General features: G+C 43.9%; 1 pseudogene; it reads right to left on the bottom strand.

The window, feature by feature from the left end:
* Nucleotides 1–9,629: 9,629 nt before the first annotated feature.
* Nucleotides 9,630–9,749, bottom strand: LOC136649879 (5S ribosomal RNA; annotated as a pseudogene).
* Nucleotides 9,750–11,166: the final 1,417 nt, after the last annotated feature.

Here is an 11,166-nt window from a genome sequence, read left to right on the forward strand (position 1 = left end):
TTTTTATGCCTAATAAAGGTTTTATTGACTGTTGATTTGCTTAAAGTCACCTGTACTTTCAGATGCAGCAGTCTACTCTGTGAGACTGGACATGGTTTATGGGGAGAGTGTTTTTACCCTACCTCACATCTGACCGTGCCCTTTTCTCTCTGTGCAGTGTAAAATAAAAACTCATTTGGCAGAGAGTGTCACTTCCGTGAACTATACAGCAGTGGTTAATGTTTGGTGCTGCTTAACTATAAAGCAGTAAATGACACAAACACAGGAAATAAATGTGTTTATTAAAAGCAAGCACTTATTTGGTCTATGCCAGAGGTATCAAAATACCCATTTCATACAGCAGGCTGAATAAGATTTGTGGCATCTGCTGGGGCTGGAAGTGATGTCATTAAGTAGGTGATGATCAGAATTAAGCACTTTGTTCTCACCTATTTTCTCTTCTGTAAGTGGCAGAAGAAAAAATATACAAATCTTGATCCACCACAGAGTAACTAGAAGTCAACAACTTGACAATTTCTCAAGAAAGGCAAATGCTACTCTCGGATGTATGGTGTGGTTAGGAAAATATATTAGAAATGGGTACTATGTTATGCTTTCAGTAGTGCATGTTTCTGAAGATGGTCCTTGAAGTTTTGTAAATTGTAAATTCAACCCTTAATCTGGATTGTGAAATGATGGTGTGGCCATAATATTTGTTCTTATTTTTAAAAACTGTCCTTCTATTATTATAGTATATAATATATAGACACTCACACACATGTCTAGGATGCAGGATGTGCATACTGTTTCTATAGTGAGTCCCTCACCCCTCATTTCACTGTATGCTACGAGATGTGTTTGCTGAATAGGTACTCTGAAAAGGTGAGTGAATGCATGGGAGAAACACCCTCTCAGAATACATCAATGCTACAGTCCTGTGCATGTGTAGTTGAGAGTAATGTCCCACTGAAAGCAGCATCCAGGGAGCATTTCAATACCCTCAAAGTGTACATTCTGTGTAAAGGTGACATTCTTCAATAGGAAAGATTTAAAATCATTCAAGATGCATTGCAAAGCTACTAAATTGGACCTCATTCACAAGTCTGTCCCAGCTGAACTTATACTGAATGCACAAGCTCACAAGCTGCCGTATGCCTCTAGTCTTAGCCACACTCACTTGTGAGCCAATCCCCTGAACTGGGGGGAAGTTACTTCCCAGTATATAATTTCCAAAGCACACAGTTGTGCAAATAAAATATTCTTCACCCTTCCATGAAAGCTCAATTCCCAGCAAGCAGCTTTATCAACACCAAGAATGCTCAACTTTGTGCTCTCGAGAGACTGGCTTGTGCCCAGTGCCTGCAATTCCCCTTGCTATTTCTCACTCAGGCCGGAGGCTTTGATGCAAGGGCACAGAACAAGTTTGCTCAGGCTGCAATTTAATACACACATTGAATTAGTGGGACTTACTTCTGAGTAGACAGGCACAGGTTTATGCTGACAGTGACCTGCAGGGTGAGAGAAATTCCTTGCCAGCACTACAAACGACACAACACTGATAGGTGCCTCTGCTGTGTACTCAGCAATCTTCCTAATTTCCATTATGTAGCCTGGCATTTTTTGGATGGCCTGGAAGCCTGACCTGCCCAGGACCAAGCAAAGCTTTTTGAAAAGATTTGCTGAGAAATCAAGCAGGTAGTACAGGATAAGGGGTGGCTGTTGCCTGGCCTGAGCAAGGGCTGAGCTGAAGCCGGTTGCTTCCCACTGGCTGTGAGGAAGCAGGGAGGAGGTAGGGAGGTGGTGAAGCTGTGCACAAATCTTTTTTTTTTTTTTTTTAAATAAAGCTACCTTGGTCTTGCTCGTTCTGTGTACCTGAGTGTGTGTGTGCACCTTCCCCTTTTGCCTGGTTGCTGCAAGGGACTTCTCTGGCTCTCCCTGTTAGCTGGCTATCAGCCAGCAGGGTTATCATTGTTTGCAAACGGAAATTGCTACTGCTGTTTGTGCTGTTGCTGGCTGGGAAACAAGCACCACACGGACACTACATGGGCCAGATAAATAACATCCGTGGGCCGCATGCAACCCACAGGACTTATGAATGACACCCCCGGTCTATGCTAAGAAGTAATGGAATGCCACCGCTCTTTTGCCAGTGGGAGCTCCATGTTATCACACCCACACTCAGGTGTTTGCTAGCTTTCAGGTGAGATAACCTAAAGCATAACTGGGGCCAGAGGTGTGGCTAAGATTGGCATCTCCTTTGGCTAACAGTAGAGTGGTAGTTTGTCAACAAAGTCCTTCCTCTCTCAGCTGGCGACTTATCAGCTATACTGTCAATAGGTTATGTATTTTGCTAGAGGGAGAGCTGGAGTGTTGTACAAGGAAGTATGTCCTCACTCACTAGATTATCTTGGACCAATCATAGCCTCTCAACCCTTCAGAGTTTGACTCTGTGCCATTTCTCAAATATAGCTGCCTGGTTCCATTCCAGAGGTCTGCCTGGAAATCAGAACCAACGGAAGTCAGAACAATACTAGTGTGTCTGTACCAAAGCACCAGGCTGGACGGACTGCACCTACATGAAAGCAAAGACACAGCCGTCCGGCTGACTGTTGTCAGCTCAGAGCTTTTGCACAGGGATGAAAGCACAAGGCTGGATGGACTGGTCCTTTGTGAAAGCACTGACATAGCTATCTGTAAATCAGAATATCTGCAAGTCGGGCATCCAAGCCTCTCAGAATACACTTATTTCCTTCTGGTGAACCTTAAATTGACAGCCCTGCAAGATGTGGTGGTTGAGCCAACATGGATTTGCCTACATACTCCCAATAGAACACAAGATCAAGCTTCTTAGGTAAGTCGGCCACATTTATTCAGATTAATACTGTACATATCAACATGCAAGTGTAGCGGATCCTAATTCCGGACACTCCTCTGCCAAGTTCAGTGTGTTCCTACCTTGTGGGAGACAGCTAATTGCTATCTCTTTCCACTTCTGAGCATTCCCACTCTGACTCAAGTCTTCTGACAATCCTGAACATGGCTGAAGAAAACAATCAAACCTCATAATAGGAGCAAAACAACTCCCAAAAGACCATCAACAATAAGGCCACTAATTCTGGTGTGAAGGGATGCTGATAACCAGGGGTTTTAGGAGGCTCCCTTGCCCAACAGTCATGTCAGTTGCCTTTTCTTGGAGACTTTCAGCCTAGTAATTTTCTTGCTAAAGATAAAAGGGATGAATTAGGCATTGCGCTTGAAAGAGCAGGCCTAGTTTTAAGAACATAAGAACAGCCCCACTGGATCAGGCCATAGGCCCATCTAGTCCAGCTTCCTGTATCTCAAAGCGGCCCACCAAATGCCCCAGGGAGCATACCAGATAACAAGGGACCTGTATCCTGGTGCCCTCCCTTGCATCTGGCCTTCTGACATAGCCCATTTCTAAAATCAGGAGGTTGCACATACACATCATGGCTTGTAACCTGTAATGGATTTTTCCTCCAGAAATTTGTCCAATCCCCTTTTAAAGGCGTCCAGGCCAGATGCCATCACCACATCCTGTGGCAAGGAGTTCCAAAGACCAATCACACACTGAGTAAAGAAATATTTTCTTTTGTCTGTCCTAACTCTCCCAACACTCAACAATCAACCAGGATGCCCCTGGTTCTGCTGTTATGTGAGAGTGTAAAGAGCATCTCTCTATCCACTCTATCCTTCCCATGCATAATTTTGTATGTCTCAATCATGTCCCCCCTCAAGCACTTCTTTTTAGGCTGAAGAGGCCCAAACGCCTTAGCCTTTCCTCATAAGGAAGGTGCCCCAGCCCAGGAATCATCTTAGTCACTCTCTTTTGCACCTTTTCCATTTCCACTATGTCTTTTTTGAGATGTGGCGACCAGAACTGGACACAATACTCCAGGTATGGCCTTACCATTGATTTGTACAACGGCATTATAATATTAGCTGTTTTGTTCTCAATACCTTTCCTAATGATCCCAAGCATAGAATTGGCCTTCTTCACTGCCGCTGCACATTTGGAGCCACACTTTCATCGACCTGTCCATCAACACCCCAAGATCTCTCTCCTGATCTGTCACAGACAGCTCAGAACCCATCAGCTTATATGTGTTGATTTTTTGCCCCAATGTGCATGACTTTACACTTACTTACACTGAAACACATCTGCCATTTTGCTGCCCATTCTGCCAGTTTGGAGAGATCCTTATGGAACTCCTCACAATCACTTCTGGTCTTCACCACTTGGAAAAGTTTGGTGTCGTCTGCAAACGTAGCCACCTCACTGCTCAACCCTGTCTCCAGGTCATTTATGAAGAGGTTGAAAAGCACCGGTCCCAGGACAGATCCTTGGGGCACACCGCTTTTCACCTCTCTCCATTGTGAAAATTGCCCATTGACACCCAGTTTCTGTTTCCTGGTCTTCAACCAGTTCTCGGTCCATGAGAGGACCTGTCCTGTAATTCCCTGACTGTGGAGTTTTTTCAGCAGCCTTTGATGAGGGACCGTGTCAAACGCCTTCTGAAAGTCCAGATATATAATGTCTACGGGTTCTCCCATATCCACATGCCTGTTGTCCTTTTCAAAGAATTCTAAAAGGTTAGTGAGGCAAGACTTACCCTTACAGAAGCCAAGCTGATTCTCCCTCAGCAAGGCTTGTTTGTCTATGTGTTTTGAGATCCTATCTTTGATGAGGCAGGGGTTAGGGGGGGTTGCCGCAGGGGGGTTATGCACATTCACTTATGTTGGTCTAAGACCAATCAAAGAAGGATTTCAGGAGTTCAGGGTTATTTATTTATTTCTATCCCGCCTTTTCCATGCTGAAGCAAATGCCCAAGGTTATCTAGTTCAGTGCCCAAAAATGTAAGGTAGCTTGCTGGCCCCTGCATGAGCTTTGTACAATGATCAACTCCCCTTAGGTCCATGAGAAGAAACTCATCCAGGTAATGGGCAGTGGTGTACAAACCAGAGCTGGTCAATGTCCGCTTTAGCATGCTGCTGAACTTAGCAAAAGTGCATGGAATACAGAACACTCCCCTGAGAAAGCTCTGTCCACATCAAAAAAAAAACAAAACACACCATCAAACAAAACGCCCAGCAGGCAGAAATCTTCTGAATGGACAGGAAAAAGCCTAAATGTTGACTCAGGGTCTCAAATAACCATCAAAATGCCCTTGCCACAACTGCTCAGCATGGTTGTAACCAGATCAAATGACATGTACCACCCAAAGGAAACTTACTGGGATTGAGTTCTAGCCATTTAGCTAAGGGAGCAATCCTAAGGCGCCCTTGGGCCGGCGCAAGTCCCTTCCACCAGTGGTGTAGCTAATGATCATGTAGTCTGGTGCCAAGCTCAAAATGTTGCCCTGGAAGTGATGTCACAACCGGAAGTGACATCATGCCCGGGCTTTTTAAAAAGTGAAAATTGGAAGGAAACCACCTCCTCCTCCCCAGCAGCTCACCACCCACTTGCTCTGCTGCCTCTCCCCAGTCAGTGGTGTAGCTAAGGCATCTATCTGCTACCCGGGGTCAAAGAACATTTTGTAGCCCCTTCCTGCATGACAAATCAAATTTAATTAAGTAAATAAATAAAAAGTTATTGGTTTCATGCTGTTTCATAACAGCATTGGTTCCATGCTGTTCCATAACAGCATAACATGCTGTTCCATAACAGCATTGGTTCCATGCTGTTTCATAACAACATCTCATTAACATCTCTCACATCCAGCATCAAAAAAATGAAGAGACCACTTCCACAGACTCAGCAATTAAAGAAAACTAATAATGTTTTCTTTTTTTATTAATTTCCATTTTTTTAAATTAAAAGATCTGCCAGTCCGGGGTGCAACGTGGTGCAACATGGCCAATGAAGTGGGTTGTGGGTTGTACACTGGAATTGCCCTGCAGCTTCCTCCCTGCAGAGGCTCTATGAACCACCAGAAATAGTGTTGTGACCCACAGTTTAAGAAACTTGCCATATATCATTCCTTATTCCCTTATAACAGTTCCCCAAAATAGTAGTCCCCCAAAATGCAAAGGTAAGGAGCAAAGTACAAGGGGAGAAGTCTTGGAGAAGAACTGCCACATGAGGAGAGAATTGGGGAGCAAGCTCCAAGAGCACAAGGACCCCTCAGGCCAGTGTTTCTCAAACTGTGGGTTGGCACCCACTAGGTGGAACGCCAGCCAATTTCAGGTGGGTCCCCATTCATTTCAATATTTTATTTTTAATATATTAGACATGATGCTACCATGGTATGTCACTGCATTTGGGGAAATGTTACAGACCTGTACTTTTAACTAGCTACTATGTAGCTACTATGTCGACCCAATGTGCAGCGGCAGTAAAGAAGGCCAATTCTATGCTTGGGATCATTAGGAAGGGTATTGAGAACAAAACGGCTAGTATTATAATGCCGTTGTACAAATCTATGGTAAGGCCACACCTGGAGTATTGTGTCCAGTTCTGGTCACCGCATCTCAAAAAAGACATAGTGGAAATGGAAAAGGTGCAAAAGAGAGAGCGACTAAGATGATTACGGGGCTGGGGCACCTTCCTTATGAGGAAAGGCTACGGCGTTTGGGCCTCTTCAGCCTAGAAAAGAGACGCCTGAGGGGGGACATGATTGAGACATACAAAATTATGCAGGAGATGGACAGAGTGGATAGGGAGATGCTCTTTACACTCTCACATAATACCAGAACCAGGGGACATCCACTAAAATTGAGTGTTGGGCGGGTTAGGACAGACAAAAGAAAACATTTCTTTATTTTAGCGTGTGGTCAGTCTGTGGAACTCCTTGCCACAGGATGTGGTGATGGCGTCTAGCCTAGATGCCTTTAAAAGGGGATTGGACAAGTTTCTGGAGGAAAAATCCATTATGGGGTCCAAGCCATGATGTGTATGCGCAACCTCCTGATTTTAGAAATGGGTTATGTCAGAATGCCAGATGCAAGGGAGGGCACCAGGATGAGGTCTCTTGTTATCTGGTGTGCTCCCTGGGGCATTTGGTGGGCCGCTGTGAGATACAGGAAGCTGGACTAGATGGGCCTATGGCCTTATCCAGTGGGGCTGTTCTTATGTTCTTATGTATATTCTTTTTAACAATGACAGTAAATGGGACTTACTCCTGGGTAAGTGTGTGTAGAATTGCAGCCTAGGATTGTTAAAGATTTTCCTGCTTGATGATGTCACTTCTGGTCATGACATCACTTCCGGTGGGTTCTGACAGATTCTCATTCTAAAAATTGGGTCCTGGTGCTAAATGTGTGAGAACCACTGCCTCAGGCTATTGCAAAATAAATCAAACTAATTTCAAAACACAGATGAAGGTCAGCATGGGCAAAATGAGGGCACTGTGGATATGGCTGATGGGCATAGGGCAGGGGTGCCCAAACCACAACCTGGGGGCCACTTGCGGCCCTCAGGGGCTCCCAATCAGGCTCTTGGTTAGCCCCCAGTCTCCAATGAGTCTCTGGCCCTCCAGAGACTTGCTGGAGCCCATGCTGGCCCAACACAACTGCTTGCAGCAAGAGGATGACTGTTCAACCTCTCACTTGAGCTGTGGGACGAGGGTTCCCTCCACTGTTTGCTGTTTCACGTCTGTGATGCAGCAGTGGCAGCAAAGGAAAGGCTGGCCTTGCTTTGTGCAAGGCCTTTTATAGGCCTAGAGCTACTGCAAGACCTTCATTCATTCATATAAATTCCATCTCTAATATATTCATTTATGTAAATTTATTTAATTTGTAAATTATAAATTAATTCTTTTTTTCCTGGCCCCTGACACAATGTCAGAGAGATGATGTGGCCCTATTGCCAAAATGTTTGGACAACCCTGGCATAGGGTACCATCCGAGACAACATGTCTCACAGATGGGCCAGCCCTTCTGGCAGCCCTGCTTGCCCATTCAGTTTGAGGAAATTCTGGTTTGTAGCTCAATCTCTTAAAGGGTATACTAGAGAGTACCAGCTCTGTGTACACTCCCCTACCATGTCCCAGAGGAGAAGTCTAGCCCCACCTTTTCCTTGATAATCTAGTTTATCATCTGTAGGAATCATTATTTGTGAGGCATAATTCAGTTATTCATTAATTAATATCTAAATGTAAGCCCAAATACCTTGATTCATTTTGTTTTCTTTAGGTGCACTGTATTTCTTGTGTGTGGTTGTACTATGCAAGGCATTCAGTCTCACTTTCCCTTGGGGATTTCCTATTGTTTCTGTTTCAATCACCCTGCCTTTGAAGACTACTGTATTCTTGCACTATATTTCCCAGGCTAGAAAATGAAATAGCTGACAGAAACAAGAGATCAGTCTCAGGCTTTCTGGAATTCTTACTGCTGTGCAACTCCGACCAAGTTTCCCAATAGCCAACCTCTGCCTGGTCAGTTTAACATGGCCATTTTGGGCCTAAAGTTCATTTTATAATACTATCATAATAGTAAATTAATGTAATATTTAAAAATCTACTTCATTCCCTACCTTAATACTTAAGTAGGAGCTCATGGAGGCATCAAGTGTCAAAGCATTTCGTGTACAAACAGTCCCTTGGTGCGGCCTGAATACTTGCATATCTCAAATAAGATAGTCTTTCTGTGTTGGGGTATAGGATGTGGAATAAGCCAAAGTTTACTTTGAAGAGAAATGGGATGAAAACTCTGTTCTTTATTCTGGATGTTCCTGCAGCTCTTTGTCTCCATGTCAGATAAGGAACTGGAACTGGAACTAGTTGGAAGAAAGTCTAGAAACCTCTTTTCTCAGCTGCCATCACTGCTCCTTAAAAATGGGAATATATGAATATTGTTAGCTCTACAGGGTTCAATTCCCTTTGTATGAGAGAGTAGTACAGACTTAGGCCCAAATTCTAACCAACTTTCCAACACTGGCATAGCAATGCCAATGGGACGTGTGCTGCATCCTGCCGTTGGGTGGCACTCATGGAGGCCTCCTCAAAGTAAGGGAATGTTTGTTCCCTTACCTCGGAACCGCATTGCCTGTATGTTGGTGCTGGAAAGTGGGTTAGAATTGTGCCCTTAGGTTGTTTTGTAATGTTGACTTTAAGACAAATACAGAAGCTCTCCTATATAAGGTTCCAGCAGTCTGTAAGTTGTTTTGTTTTTAAATCCAATATCACTATTATTGATAGCAAATATATTGTAAAATATGAAAAAAAAATTGTAGTACACCTACAGTACTGTACTTCATACTGTGTGGTCTTACTTTGAAAAGTGGACTAACAGAACTTGGTGGAGCTGGCTGGAATAAAATTCCCAATGTTTAGGAATGCTAGGAATGGATGGACATATGGTCAGATAAGTTTGTAACTTGAAAGTTCTTGTTCTTAAGTAAAGAAGTTCCTGTAGGCAGTTCTGGAAGGTAACAGATCCATTACCCTTCATCAGAGAGAGAGAGAGAGAGAGAGAGAGAGAGAGAGAGAGAGAGAGCGCAAGAGCAAACTAAGGGGCTTAATTTTCAGTCCACTCATAGTTCCCTGTCTCCATTTTTTAAAGTGGCAAACTGCTCTTTATAACATACAATCTGACAAGCATGCATCTCAGATCCACCTTTGCATGATAATTTCTCATTGAAGGGACTATTCACAGCTGGTTGGCAACCTTCAGTCTGGAAAGACTATGGTATAAGCCTACAGCACCCAGTATTCCCAGGCGGTCTCCCATCCAAGTACTAACCAAGCCTGACCCTGCTTAGCTTCCAAGATCAGATGAGATTGGGCATGTGCAGGGTAACAGTTGCTGCTATTAAAGGAAAATTTACTTTATTTTGTCACATTGCAAGCTCTAATAGGAGATCGTTTAAGGCAAAGCCATGGTGGCAAAATCCCACACAGTAACAAGATGACGAATGAATTGCTATCCACTTCTCAAGGAAAGCTTACCCCTCCAACTGATATGTTCTAAATGGATAAGGACACAGATGGGGCCTCGGTATCCATAGGGATGCATTCTCCAACCCCCACCCCCCCGATACAGAAAATTGCAGACAAGCGAAACTGCAATTTTTGGCCCCTAATGCCCTCCAAAGGGGAAGACTTTCTGAAGCCCACAGAGGCAGCACGTGTCCACCCACTGCTTCTGCGGGCTTCAGAATGGCCCACAGAGTAAAAAAAAAAAAAAGCCACTTCTGGTTTCCAAAGGGAAACCAGAAGTGACATTTCTATGCCATTTAAGGCATTCTGAGGCTCAGGGAAGCTTATAAATGGAAATGTTCTTAATAGAAAGAAGATAAATGGGAAAAGTTAAATGAAAGATTAAACATTAAAACATAACAAGGTGATTCATTATTAGCTAGTTACTTATTACCAAGTTATCATCATGGCCAAGTTACTTCATCATACAAGTTTGTTTCCCTAGATAAAAACTATTCCACTCAGACGGTCAATCTTATCAAGACAAACCGCAGCATTGCCCTCTTTATCCAAAAGAATGGCCTGACTCCCAGGTACACACTTGTGTACGTGAAGATAATTCCTTCAGGCTCCCAGTTAATTTCTTCCTACTCACAAACAACATCTCCTATTCCCAGAAAATAAGCTAAGGCCCAAATCCTAACCCACTTTCCAGCACTGGCATAGCTCTGCCAATGGGACATGTGCTGCATCCTGCAATTGAGTGGCACTCATGGAAGCCTTCTCAAAGTAAGGGAATATTTGTTCCCTTACCTCGGAGTTGCATTGCCCTTATGTTGGTGCTAGAAAATGGGTTCAGATTGTGCCCTAAGTTGAAAGGGTTTTAATTACATGGTTAAGGCATGGTTTTGATCATGCCTTCAGCTTCATTCCAGAAAGAGCTCCTCTAGGTCACCCCAGCACACAACAGATTCTAGCAAATACATCCTTCTGGAAAGCCTCTTAGTTCTCGTCATTCAGAATACCCTCATGTCCCCACTGCAGTTATCAAACACTTAATTCCAAGAGTGCACAGGTTCCCCTGAATGAGTTGTGCTGCTTTTTGCTCTGCAGTAGAATGCCCTGCATTGCGTCCCGCTGCTTGGCAAGGACTTCTTTTGTATTTCCTCCTGAATATTCTCCATGGGTTTTACATAGGGTAAAGAAACCTATAAGAGCTTGTTCTCCACCCAAGGAAGTATAGTTTAGCTCAGTGTTTCTCAAACTGTGGGTCACGACCCACTAAATGGGTCGTGAGCCAATTTCAGGTGGG

Source organism: Tiliqua scincoides, chromosome 4, assembly GCF_035046505.1.
Source record: "Tiliqua scincoides isolate rTilSci1 chromosome 4, rTilSci1.hap2, whole genome shotgun sequence".
Classification (NCBI taxonomy): Eukaryota; Metazoa; Chordata; class Lepidosauria; order Squamata; family Scincidae; genus Tiliqua; species Tiliqua scincoides.